Source organism: Loxodonta africana, chromosome 4, assembly GCF_030014295.1.
Source record: "Loxodonta africana isolate mLoxAfr1 chromosome 4, mLoxAfr1.hap2, whole genome shotgun sequence".
NCBI lineage: Eukaryota > Metazoa > Chordata > Mammalia > Proboscidea > Elephantidae > Loxodonta > Loxodonta africana.
The window spans coordinates 152,370,503-152,384,382 of record NC_087345.1 but is presented as its reverse complement, the minus strand read 5'-3'; the positions used below and the strand labels follow the sequence as shown (position 1 = coordinate 152,384,382).

Here is a 13,880-nt window from a genome sequence, read left to right as displayed (position 1 = left end):
CTGGTCACTCCCCCCACCACCACCAATTCCCCCTGGACCACCTGGTCTCTCTCCCCTCCTGAGTCCTCCTGGGCCACCTAGTCATCCTCCCCTCCTGGTGCCTCCTGGGCCACCTAGTCATCCTCCCCTCCTGGTGCCTCCTGGGCCACCTCGTCACTCTACCCCTCTGGTTCCTCCTGGGCTACCTGGTCACTCTCCGCTCCTGGTTCTCCTGGGCTACCTGGTCTCTCTCCCCTCCTGGTTCCTCCTGGGCCACACAGTCACTCTCCCCTCCTGGTTCTTCCTGGGCCACCTGGTCTCTTTCCCCTCCTGACTCTTCTTGGATAATTGAACAAGGCTGCCCCTGCCCCATAACCCTTATACATGAAGCTTATGGTCATGCTTCAGGTCAGCCTCTTCAAAACTGAACTTCCCCAGATCCTTCAAGTCTCAGAATACTTGACAGACCAATATGATTAAGGTGTCTGGGGTAACACTGAGTATTTTGGGAGCATTACTTGGTACACTAGAGTTTATATATTTAAATATATTTCATGGTACATTTAATAGGCTTGAGAATATCTCAAGAAATTTTTTAACTTTTAAATTACGGATAGATATTTGTTAATTTACAGCATTAAATCTTTGGAATCCGCAAGTAATCACCTGTTATGCTACTACCTCTCAAACCACCAGCTGATTATAGGCCAGTGATGAGGGCTCACAGTTAGCTGGAAGAACAACCTTGACTACAATACATAAGCCAAGGAGACAGCCTACCCACAATTTTTACTAGATCTAGCCATGTTGCTGGTTCCTGATAATTAAAATAGTGGCCACTTATTGAACACAATAACCTAGGCTCAGTGCCAGGCCCTTCATACACATTATCACTAAACCTCACAATCTTCAAAGACTCCCATTTTGCAGATGAGAGTCAAAAAGGTTGAGCAACTTGACAGAAGTCACGAATCAAGGCGTGTGTCTGACTCCAAATTCCACACACTCTTTATACCATGACTCTACTACCAACAACAATTTGAGAAATACTTCTTTCTAAAGACTGTTTGCAATAGAAAAATTTTAGGACTGGTTACTCAAGGTAAGAAAGCAATAGAAAAGTAAGGGCTTTTGATCTATTGGCATTTACAAAAATAGTCAATATTATTCTAGATCTTTGGAAGTCTAAGGGTTTGCTAAGATGAATGGCCCCAGCTTAGGTCAGGTCCCAAGGACTGAAGGAAAAGCCACTGAGATTCAGGTACCAGCTGCATACAAGGAAGACAAAGTTGATGGGAAAAAAAAATGCACTCTGTCTACCAAGGCCTCCATAAGAAAAAGGCTGTTGAAAAGCCCAGTTTTATGGATAGATTCCAGGCACTCATGACTCAGAGAAAGGTCACAGCCCAAAACAAGGAATTAAAAACAAGGAGTTCGAAACTGTAAGTGCCCTAATAGTATAAACCACTGGAAAGAGGGGTCATCCAAGAGCAGCCAGGATAAACTCTAACTGGGGAGAATCAGTTGAACTGAGAAAAAATTGAGGTTGGCAGCCTCCCAAATCTCACCTGGCCTGTTAACGAGGCTAAATCTCAAAAGGAGGCAAAACCTGCCCTTGTCATCCTCACCCCTCTTTCCGAACCACTGGCTGCTCTCCCCTGCCATCCAGAAACTTAGTGCCCTCATGCCCCACCTTACCTAGGCTAAAGCACTCCCAAGCTTCCTCTTACACTTCTTGATCCCACTCAAAATTCTGGAACCTTGAGTGTTATCGTCCTCCAAGTAGAGATCAGGCTCAAGTACAATCAAGAAATCTTAACACCAGAAGGGACCTTGGGTCTCACATCATCCAACCCTTCACCTTGTAAAAGAGGGACACCCAGTTTCTCTTCCCATTACACAAAGGTACGAATGATACTGAAAACTCAAGGGGTCATTCAGGCTTCAGAAGCAACACTTGTAGATCCAACCAAACGTAGACAAGAGGAAGCATTTGGGAGCCTAAGACCCTTCCCAACTGGGACAGTTAGTTCTTCCCATTTATGTTGATGTTCTCAACACAACCCTGCACGAGGTGAGGTTTTACCAAGTTGTGGCACCCTAGAAGACACAGAGCTGAGAGATGTAAGGGGCAGACCCTGAAGCATTTGCTATTTTGCAGGTTCATCAACATGTTACTGCACAAATATTCTGAATCCATGACCCTATTTTCCCTTCTTTTCTGTGATCTCCATTCAGCAAATACATACCAAGTGCCAGCTTTCAGGATAGCCACATGTACAGCATTTTGGGGAGATACCAACAATATGATCCCAGATCCCTTCAAATCAAGTGAATCCTGAACAACTGCTCCAAAATTCCATGCATTGTAATTGTCAGATTCAGCTTTCCTTAGTCCAATTTTATCCTTCTTTTGCTGACTAAATAACAAAGCAAAACTGGAGATGGCTATAAAAAGGTCTAGAATATTTTGTTTTAAAAAGCAAATATAAAAGATCAGAACCTTTAATCTGAGAAAAAAATACTATCCACCTGGAGCAGGAAATGAGGGCAAAAACAAAAATATCAATAGTTGGTAATTAAGTCCTGTAGACAGCAGAAGGGCATTTGGTAATGCAGAGAAAAATCAGCAAATCTCCAAGAAAGTGTTAGGCATAAAAGTATCCCAGGGCAGAAAATGTTTTCAGTTGGAAGACTAGGGGAGCCCTATATTCCCCTAATTTCTAAAAGAACAGCATAAAAAAGGGTAATTCTGAGACTGGTTGAGAAGAAACCTGGTGTGTGGTTTATTGGTTGTTCTCTGGTGGTATGAAGTAATTCACGTCACATCTGCCCCCATACCCTGAGAATACATCTGAGCACATCCTGTGGTTCTTTTCAGTTATCTTCAGTCAGATAATTCAGGGACTGTTAAATCCCTACATAGCATTTGTACTTACTTGAATTCTGTGGACCTTGAACAAGACTCTCCCAAAGGGACTCCCCCTGCTCTGCAGAAGCTCCGATTGCAAACAGTCACCATCTTGGGAGGAGCAGCTGGATGAAATCTGGGCTCCCAGGAGTGCCAAGCATGGGCAGCCCCAGTAAGCAGCAGACCACAGGCTGACAAGGCTCCAAGAAGGCTGGACAAGGGGAGCCTTCAAGGACCAGGAGGACTGTCATCTCTGGCAGCAGAGGCAAATGCTTGTGCCCTGACACCATTCATTCATTCATTCACAAATCACACTTTGGAGGGAAAGTAACAGGCTTCAAATCTGACCTCAGCCTCACAGTTGAACCTGCCACATTTGAACACAGAGTAGAAAAATGAACTCTGGAATCATTCACAGAGTTGCCTGCAAATGAAGGTGAGGCTAATGGAAGACAATGCCAGAATCACAGCCTCACAGAATTGGGCAAACCTCTTCCAGATCCATAGCCACAGGCAAGTTCCAGTCCACCTCTGTGGGCCAAACGGCTCCCACTCTCCCTGTCACCATCACCAAAGGCGAAGAAAAGCTCACAGGCCCCAGGAGAAACGTTACCCAATGTTTCCAAAGAGCCTGCACAATCTGGAAATCCTCGTTCGCTAGATTTATCCAAAATCCTGGGCTTTTTTCTATAATTATCAATTTTATTGTTATGTGTATATATATGTGTATGTGTATATACATATGTACACATGCACACATATACATAAATTTGCTATTTCAACATCGTTCACGTGTGCAATTCAGTGACATTAATTATGTTCATCATGTTGTTCAACCATCATCATTACCCATTTTCAACTTTTTCCATCGCCCTTAAAATCCTTCTTCCCAACGTGTAATGCCAAATCAAAAGATTCACCACAGCTAACTCTGCTCAAGGAGACACAGCCAAGCCTTCTTATTATTGTCTTTTCCCATGTATGCTCTGACTCTCCAGGCCCCAACACATGGCTGAAAGGAAAGTTAATAGCAAAAAAAAACAAACTTCCCAGAGCTGTAAGAGATTAAAGAGAACGTCCCCAAATCCTCGAGGAAGTGAAGAATTTGTAAATCTTAAAATGTAACATCAAAAAGTTGAATGCACACCACTTTTAACTTTCCTATGTAGTCCCTTCAGGGAAGTGAAAAGAAGCTAACAAGTCAAGAGCTGGTCATGCAAGCAAAGATGAGGAACCTTACAAAGCTGACTACACATTTCTGAATCTCACCGACCCCTGGAATAAGAGAGAGCCCTCTCATCCCGACTCACCTGCTCCTCAGTTGCTCCTCACTAGACAGGCTGGGGTCTAGCAAGATCATCATGTTTTTCCTGTGTTTGCATATACCTTTTCTACCGCCTATCTGTCAGCTTATCGGACTGTGACTGCTTGCACGTTGCTGTGATGCTGGAAGCTATGCCACCAGTATTTTGAATACCAGCAGGGTCACCCGTGGTAGAAAGGTTTCAGTGGAACATCCAGACTAGGACAGACTAGAAAGAAAGGCTTGGCAATCTACTTCGGAAAAATCAGTCACTGAAAACCCTACGGATCACAACAGAATACTGTCCTATATAAAAGTTCTGGAAAATGAGCCCCCTAGGTTGGAAGGCACTACACAATAGCCGCAACAATGGACTCAAACATGCCAACGATCGTGAAGATGGTACAGGACTGGGCGATGTTTCATTCTGTTGTACACAGGGTCGCCATGAGTTGGAGTCAACTTGGTAGCAACTCCCAATAACAGTGTATCTTTTATACAAATTATTCCTTGGGGAAGTGGCGATATCATTTATTATCTCTTGATAGAGTACTTGAATAACTGATTCTCTTGCGGGAGCCCGAGAATCAGCCTCCCCTCATCTCTCTGTCTACTCCTTTCTAAATCTACTCATACCTCAGACACAGAATGATCACAGCCTCAAGATCATCCAGACTCAACTGTATGCCCTGGCTCCATTCTAGCCACTCAACTGCATCGCATTTGGCTAGAAATGAGCTAAGAGCTGATCTCAGTTTCTACCCTTGCTCTCAATAACCAGGGATTACAGAGTAGCTGTGAACAACAGCTTCAGGCTCCAAAAGGCATATATGTAGAGGTGAGATGTGTATTTGATTAACTTTCCCACTAAACTGCTTTTAACATTTTAGTTGATTGTTTTAATTTTTTCTTCCTCTCTGTACAATAACAAGGCCATAAGAACAAGGTAGAAGAAGCATAAAAGAAAAAAATAAGAAAATGATGCCACCTCCTAATTTGTTTTTGTTATTTGTTATTCTCCTAATTTGTTATTCAAAAACCAATAAGAGCATTTTAAAATATTAACCACACTTAGGGCACAAAAATAAGGGAAAGAAAAGCCCCAGAGAGAAACCAAACACTTAAGGCACCTGGATTCTAGCTGTGGCTCAACCACAAAGCATGTGTCTGGTCTTTCATAGTCTGTTTAGCTCTGGGGCCTCGGTTTCCTCAACAGCAAAATCTGCAATGCACTGCCCCATTCTCCAATAAAGCACAAGGCAGGTATAAGAGAAAAGTTGTGTGATTAATTCAAATGATTTGGGGTAAAGGTTAATCTGATTTAGTGAAAGCTCTAGGTATTCTCGAGCACACTGATCCTTTTCAAGTTCATCAGAAATAAATACTCAGGGCTACAGGTCGCTGCCAAGCTGTTGCACTAATAATAGACTTATTCCTCATGAGCCACCTACAAAGGGTGGCAAGTGCCTCTTAGAGAGCCGATGTCTTTCCCTAGGACGCTTATTTATCATATTGCTTTGCAGAGCAATACCTCTCTTCCTGGAGAGAGAAAGCAACACCAACTTGTTGTTGTTAGCTCCCAGGGAGTCAACCCAGATTCATGGCAACCCCATACAACAGAACAAATCGCTGCCCAGTCCTGAGCCATCCCCTCAAAAGGTTGTGGATAGGATCATTGTAATCCATAGGGTTTTCATTGGCTGATTTTTGGAAGCAGATCACCAGACCTTTCTTCCTAGTCTTAGTCTGGAAACTCTGCTGAAGCTTGTTCAACCTCACAGCAACATGCAAGCCTCCACTGACAGATGGGTGTTGGCTACACATTAGGTGCATTGGCTGGGAATCGAACCTGGGTCTCCTGTATGGGTTCAGTGGTGAGAATTCTACCACTGAATCACCATCAGCTTAGTGCTATCTAAATGCACACAAATTCCAATAAAGCAGGATATGAAATAATAAGGGTTTTCTACAATTGTACTGGCTACTGACTCCTGTCCAAGAGAGAAGAGTGACAGAGAAATGGTGTATGTATTCTCTCATCATTATGTACGACAATGAAAATGAAGCAAAGGAAGTTAGAAGGCAGGGGGAAAAAAAGGAAACAAGCAGGCTAGAATGTGGGAGACTAAACAAAAGGAGTGGGTGACCCACTGCCACGCAAGTTCTGGGTGTGGTGAAGTGTTGTTTTAAGAACTGAGTTCACTCGACCCATGTAGCCCATGGGATGCTAAACAAGTAAACTAAATAAATGTACACATTCATGCATGCAGTCCAGGAATTCATCGTAAATAAAATATCCAAGAAAATGCTACTGCAAGAGGCAACTTCGTGTGGCCCAGTCTTCCAAATGCACCTGTCATCAGTTATATCTTGCTCGAGCCTGAACTTAGGCCGACTGCTTGCCAAGCACTGTGCTGCTAAGTGCCGGGCACACAAAGATGGATGTGTGGAGCCACAGGGTGTTATGAGCACAAGTACGAGATGGGATGGTCTGCAAAGAATGCTCTAAGGTGGTGACATTTAACCTGAAAGCTAAAGTATGAGAAGAGGCCAACTAGGCAAAGAGAGCGGTGAGGGATGGGGGAGAAGGCATAGTTAGAAAAGAGGAAACAGGATGCACAAGGCTCTGAGATTGGAATGGGCTTGGGGCTCTGGAGGAACCCAATGGAAGCCAGGGCCGCTGAAGGGGGTAGTGAGACAGGCGTAGCGGTAACAGATAAGAGTGGGTATAGAGAGGTGGGTCAAGGCCGCATCACCTTTGACCTTTCAGAAAGGAAGTTGGATTGTATTTCGAGTGCAAGAGAAAGCTAATGGAAGCTTTGAAACAGCAGAGTACCATGATCTGACTGCTATTTTCCCAGATGACACTGACTCCTGTGGAGAGGCCAAATCGGAGAAAGACAAAAATGGAAGGGAGGAGAACCACTGGGAAGCTATTGTATCCACCCAGGGGAGAAAAGATGATGGCTTGTAATAGGAGAGTGGTAGTATAGATCAGAGAGAAATGGACACATCTGAGGAATAATATAAGGTAGAATTTTGAAAGTGGGATAAGAAAGAAACTTTGATGAGAAAGAATTTGAGATGTGAGCATTTAATGAGTGTTTAATTTCAGTGGTGTAAAGACTCTCAGTCTAGTTCACAAATAAAGAGCCTAGGCAAGAGGGCTCAAGAAAGCAAAGCCAGCAAAAAGAAACAATTAAATGTCCATCAACAGATGAATGGATAAACAAAATGTGGTATATCCATACAATGGAATATCACTGTGCCATAAAGAGAAATGAAGTCCTGATACATGCTACAACATGAATGAACACTGAAAACATTACACTGAGTGAAATAAGTCACAAAAGGACAAATATTGTATGATCTCAATTATATGAAATATCTAAAACAGGCAAATGTATAGATACCAAAGTTTACCGGTGGCTACCAGGATTGGAGTGGGGGACAAAAGGGGAGCCTTAGGTTAGGGCACTGACTTTCTGTTAATGGTGTTGGAATAACTTGGAAACAGTGGTGATGGTTACACGACGTGATGAATGTTAACCAATGTCACTGAGTTAGACATGTAAAAAATGATGAATTGGCAAATGTTTTGTTATACATATTTTTACCACAATAAAACCATAAAAAGAAGAGCAGAGAAAAGAAAACAAACTAAGAGAAGATTCTGAGCAGGTTGGGCACAACCCAGCACTCTCCTGTCAGGAAAGAGTAGGTTCGGTAAAGCTAGAGTGGTATAATATTTCTAGCCCTGTGACATTTCCCCTGGAGTAAAATGCATGAAACCAAATGAAGGGGAACAGAATACTGACCTCCAAGATTGCCAGGGGAAAGACAGAACCAGGATGTTGGTTATTCTCTGCCCTTCCAGATCTATTTTTCCACCCTCCCCCACCCTGCTCTGTCAGGAAAGCTGTCTGTTATGGCTTGAATTGTGCCTCCCAAAAATACGTGTTATAAATCCTAACCCCTATACTTGTGTAATCGCATTGGGGAATAGGGTTTTCTTTATTTTGTTAATAAGGCCATATTGGCATAGGGTATGTCTTATGCCAATCACCTTCAAGATATAAAATGTGCAGATTAGGCACAGAGAAGCAAGCAGAGATGGGGGAAAGACAGATGTCACAACACTTGAAGATCACCAAAGAACCAAGGAAGAGAAGCTGAAAACAAACACCTTCCTCCACAGCCAACAGAGACAGAAAGGCTTCCCCTAGAATCAGCATCCTGAATTTGAACTTCCAGCCTCCTAAACTGTTAGAAAATAAACGTCTGTTTGTTAAAGCCATCCCCTTATGGTATTTCTGTTATAGCAGCAGGAGATAACTAAGACACCATCCTTAGCAGGCGGCATCACCCAGGCTCCCTTGGTCAGGGTTGGGCAGTGGAGACACCATCATGAGAGCAAAGGGCAAGAGGAGAAAAAGGTCAGAGTATTTCTTCCCTATTCTCTCTGTGCTTTGGTAGAGGCTCTAACAATGGCTGTATCCCCCAATGGCAGGCAACCATTCTTTCAGAACTCCAGGGCTCTCTGGGCTCCTCCCCTGGCTCTTTAGCCTCAGGGTGGTAACGGTTTCCTGCTGTTGCTAACCTTTTGGTGTCTGAACATCCCTTAACCCTACCCACACCTCTGTACCTAAGTAGCCCCTCCGTTAAAGTCTCTCCATTTGAACCATCTGGAGCAAGTTCTCTTTCCTGCAGGGACCGTGTCTGAACACTAGGGATGCCCAGCAGCCTTGAAAAACCTTTGCGGCAAAAACACAGCAGCCTCGACAAGCAAGTACTGAGCAAGGTAAAGTGCCTTCTTGGTGTCAGGAGGCTGACTCCACATCAGATCTAAATATTCCACAGCTCCAAGATGTTTCATTAAAGAGGAATCGTTGCAGTGCTCCAAATAACAGCTTTCCATGAACAGTATACCAAAGAGGAAATTGTAAAATAATACTAGTATCAGCTGAAGTTAGCTAATGTTAAAGGGGTGACGTATACCTGGCCTGGGCTGTTCTCCAGTACAATCACAGTGAACCTAAATTATTTAATAGCAGGATGAGAATTTTCCTAGTCTGTACTCTCAGTTCTTCCACCAACACACTCAAAAAATGTTCCCAGTGCAGGATTTTAAAGTCTTCCTGTCACCATATTTGAACTGGGATGATTGATGAACTATAACTCTTTGTTTGAAAGGAATCCTACTTTTACCTTGCCTATTTACTTACTTGTTCAACAAATATTTATCAAACATTTACCATGTGCTAACCCTGAGAGAAAGGGCAGTGAATAAGACATAGTCTTTACGCTCAAGGAGATTAGAATCCAGTTGAAGAAGCAGATGAACAAACAAGCAATTATAATACAATATAATACAATACTCAGAGCTAAGAACCATTTATTGGCTTGTATTATAATTGCTTGTTTGTTCATCTATTTCTTAAGAAGGAAACCCTGGTGGCGTAATAGTTAAGTGCTACAGCTGCTAGCCAAAGGGTTGGCAGTTCGAATCCGCCAGGCACTCCTTGGAAACTCTGTGGGGCAGTTCTACTCTGTCCTATAGGGTTGCTATGAGCTGGAATCAACTCGACAGCACCGGGTTGGGTTTAGAGCTAAGAACAGACTACTAGGGGAGCATATAGGAGCATGGCCCCTTATCTAGAAGAGGGCAGGTTTCCAGGAAGAAGTGAAATCCATGAGGAAGCCAGGAGGATCACAAGGGACTAGCCAGAGAGAGGGGCCAGTGGGTCAGATTTCAGGCATGGACCCATATGTGCGAACGCTGGAGGTAAAAGAGAAAACATGGCACAGTCCCAAGTCTGCAAATAGCAGTTCAGTGTGGCTGAAGCAGAGTGTGACGGGGAGGGCAGAAGTTAACACTGAGCTTCTGTTAAGGCTGATGAAAAAATTGGGAACGGGAAGAGTGACGGTTGAATAACATGATGAACATAGTTAATGTCACTGAACTATACATGTGAAGACTGTGGAAATGGCCAATGTTTTGTTACATATATATTTGCCACTAATAAAAATAAATAAGAGGCTGAGGGATGGGATGGGAGGTCGCAGATCTTGAACGGCCTTATAACTACGGGAACCATATAATTTATCATCCAACCAGGACATGTTTAAGAGTGAAATGTTTGTACTCAGAAATCAGGTATAAACTGGGACTGTCCCAGATGAACAAGATACAAGGTTGTTCTACTTAAATGACACATGAGCAGTTCAAACTTCACAGGTTATAGGAAGTTCCTGATGGATTTTAAACAGAGGAGTAACATGACCGTATTTATACTTTAGAAAAACCAGTTTGGGTCCATTGTGGAAAATAAAGTGGAAAGGGGCCAAAACTAAAGGAGGTGAGACCAGCAAAGATGCTGTTGGAGAAATCCAAGGAAGAGATAATTAGGACTCATAGTATGAGAGTGGGAGAAGGTCAATGTTGATGAATAAATTCAACAAGTTTAAAATGAAACGCAAGAAGCAGCATTAATCAGACTTGGGGAGCATGGGCAGTCAGATTCGTTGAGAGGGACAGAAAGAAGTCAAATTATTAACTGGTCTTTGGCTTGGGCAATTAAAATGAGAAGGGATAAGGCCATTTGCAGAGATGGAGAACTTAGGAGGGGAAAGAGATGTGGGGAGAAGAGGGAGGATGCCAGTGAAGAGTTCACTCTGGGATATGCTGGGTTTGCATATCTAAGGACATCCAGGGAGCAGCTGATTACAGAAACCAGAGCTCAGGAAAGAGATCTGGGCTAGAAATGGAGGCTTGAGAATCAACAACATAAGTATGACAAAGTGGCCCTTGGAATTGGCTCAATGGTAACAGATTTAGTTGGTTTGGTTGGGTTGGGTTGAGCTGTGATAACCTTGGAGACAGAAGTTTCCATGGAGGGTTGGGGTGTACAGACTACAGTGAGTGGAGAAGAGACAGAATGAAGAAGCAAAGAGGGTAAGACATTAATTCAGCATGAAAGGAAGTAATCCAGTGGAGGGGGAGGCACTGAGCAAGGCAGCTCGAGACAGGAAGCAGGAGGGTACTGGTCACCCCTACACAGAGGCAAATTTAATCATCCAGGCACTAGGAAAAGGCCTCCTGAATTTCAAATACACACCAGTCAGGGTCTTTTTCTTGACTTCGGTACCACAGAAACCAAACCCTAAAACAACCCAATTAGTCAGGCTGTCTGAGAAAACCTGAAGGGAAATGTTTCTTACATCCAAATCTGAGATAGTGAAACTATCATTTCAAGCTGGCTTCACTCTGACTGGATAAAGGAAGACTGAATATCTGCCACTGGCCCTTCCACACAGACAGAGGTGGTGTGTACCTGGAGATACCTCAGCATCTCACTCAGTGGCCAGAGGTAACTGCACTTATATGTCACAGTGCAGAATGTAGGGGGCCTCTTTGTTTATATACACAGTTAAATGGTCACTCTCTTAATATTAAATTAGGTTCATGGATAGTACAAAGGAAAACCCCCAAGTCCCTGGAATATGAACAGGGAAGTAGCATAAAGATCCCATCTCTCCTCTGTCATTCTGTACCACAAAAACATCCTATGCTTAAGAGTTCAGCTGCTAACCAAAAGGTTGGCAGTTCGAATCCACCAACTGCTCCTTGGAAACCCTATGTAGCATTTCTACTCTGTCCTATAGGATCACTATGTGTCAGAATTGACTCAAGGGCAAAGAGTTTGTTTAGCATGCTTTCGAAATATAAGCACAAGCTTCAGGGACATAAGCAATTTCTCCTCTATAAGCAAATCCCTCTCCAAAAGAAACCATTAATGCTACGTAAATTTGTATTAACCAAAAATACTACATTACCCATCACTTCAAAAGAGAGATCAGGTTGGTAAAACATTTCCATAAGCCAGCAAGCTCTTTAAGTTCTAGGCTTCTCTTCCATTTTGGCTGGGTGTTCCGGTGGCATGCTACCCAGCAGGCTAGAGCTTGAAATTCAGCAGTTGTTCACATCCAGGCAACCGCGTCTCCTCATAATACCTGTTATTATGTGGTGATGGACATCAGGCACCTTCAGTCAGAGCTGGTGAGTTACTTTCTGATCATTATGTAATTATCTCATTACCAGCACACGCTGAAAATCAAGAATAACCAGAGAAAGGAAAGACGCCATTCCCTCCTGTTATATGCAGCTGAAACCCTTACTAAAGCTTCATCACCAACAGATGTATCTGCCACTCAGCACGTGTGAGCAGTTGAACCAAGGAGGGAATTATCATACGGTGTAACCACCGGATATCAGTGAAAAATATTTCCTGAATGCCTGGCTCCGAAGGAAAAGAATAAAACCACAAGGGCATGATTGGGAACTATTAAAAGAAGAAGGAGTCAAACAACCAGGCATAATCAAGGGGACAGTGAAATAAGGCTATGTTATTCTGTTATGTTGCTGGCCTAGGCAATACAGGATGTTTAAGCTCCTTTCAGTCACAATGAAAAAAACACACACTGAACATTGCTCTGCCCGCAAAAGCTTTGGCCCTTAGTATCGGCAGTATAAACTGGGTGCTTTATTAATAGGGGAGTCCCTAGACGGTGGAAACAGTCAATGTGCTTGGCTACTAACCAAAAGGTTGGGGGTTCAAGTTCACCCAGAGGTGCCTTGGAAGAAAGGCATGGAGCTCTACTTCTGAAAAATCAGCCATTGAAAACCCTGTAGAGCACAGTCCTACTCTAACACTCATGGGGTCACCATGCATCGCAATCAACTCAGTGGCAACTGGTTTGGTTTTGGTTCGGTTATTAATAGAATTTAACTCCTTTTCTCACTAAGCTTACAGGGGGAGAGTACAGGCTGTTTAAAGCTTGAGAGAAAGTTCCTCCTATCCTTGAATATGAAACTGGGAAGACCAGGTCTAACCACAAGGAACCTAATACCTGCCTGGTCATAGAATTCCTTACCCAGAAACGCGGGCAGCTGGGCTTGGTGTCACCTGGAAACCATGGTGCCATTTAGACTCTCCTATCTTATTCTGTAGAAGGCTGGAGATCACATAATAAATTCTGCAGGGTCCTGAGTAGACAGTTCAAACCAGTAAGAGGGTCTTCTCTTGCATGAGGGAAAGCAGTATTTTCATCTCCTCCAGATGGAGGTGAGCGCCAAGTTCACACAACAGTTGCTGCAGTGGTACTATAAGAAGCCCATCTGCGCCCAGCCATGCTCCGTGCGAGATGGCCACAGGACTGGACTCCTCAGCTGTTTCACACACTCACTTGAGCCCAGGGGAAAGAAGAAAGCCCTTTGGAGATGGAAGAAAATACATTTGACGTTTTACATTACAGAAGAAAAATGAAGTCACTCTCAGGCTAGCTAGTAACTTGGCACTGACTATAAAAATGTGTTTGCTGATACTATGCACTTGATTTTTTCCTGAAACCTTCAGTCTTCCTAGATTACATGACAGCCCTTTGGATGAGAGAGGGTGTTCGAAATAACCAGAAACTCCAAGCAGTCTGGGCTTGTGTTTTCCTAGACGACTCAAAAGAGAACATACTGACTAAGATTTCCACCAAGGCATCTCAATGAAACAAATAAAAGGTTAATTAAGTTAGTAAACCTCAATTACCTCAAAATCTTAGTAATCCAGAAAGTTCACTGCAAACAATGCCTTGTGGAAGTTATGCAAACAAATATAATTCACAAAATAACAAGAA

At 43.3% G+C, this 13,880-nt stretch overlaps 1 protein-coding gene and 1 long non-coding RNA gene across 4 annotated transcripts in view; both read right to left on the bottom strand.

Annotated features, from left to right (window-relative positions):
• The window catches only part of LOC135231272 (uncharacterized), a 58,580-nt gene extending 45,461 nt beyond the window's left edge, over positions 1-13,119 (bottom strand). Inside the window, exon 1 of the long non-coding RNA XR_010321953.1 lies at positions 42-13,119. This is a non-coding gene — a long non-coding RNA (uncharacterized LOC135231272). The remainder of the gene's footprint in view (positions 1-41) is intronic.
• Positions 1-13,880, bottom strand: part of CAMK1D (calcium/calmodulin dependent protein kinase ID) — a 491,464-nt gene that overhangs the window by 412,765 nt on the left and 64,819 nt on the right. The window lies entirely within an intron of this gene.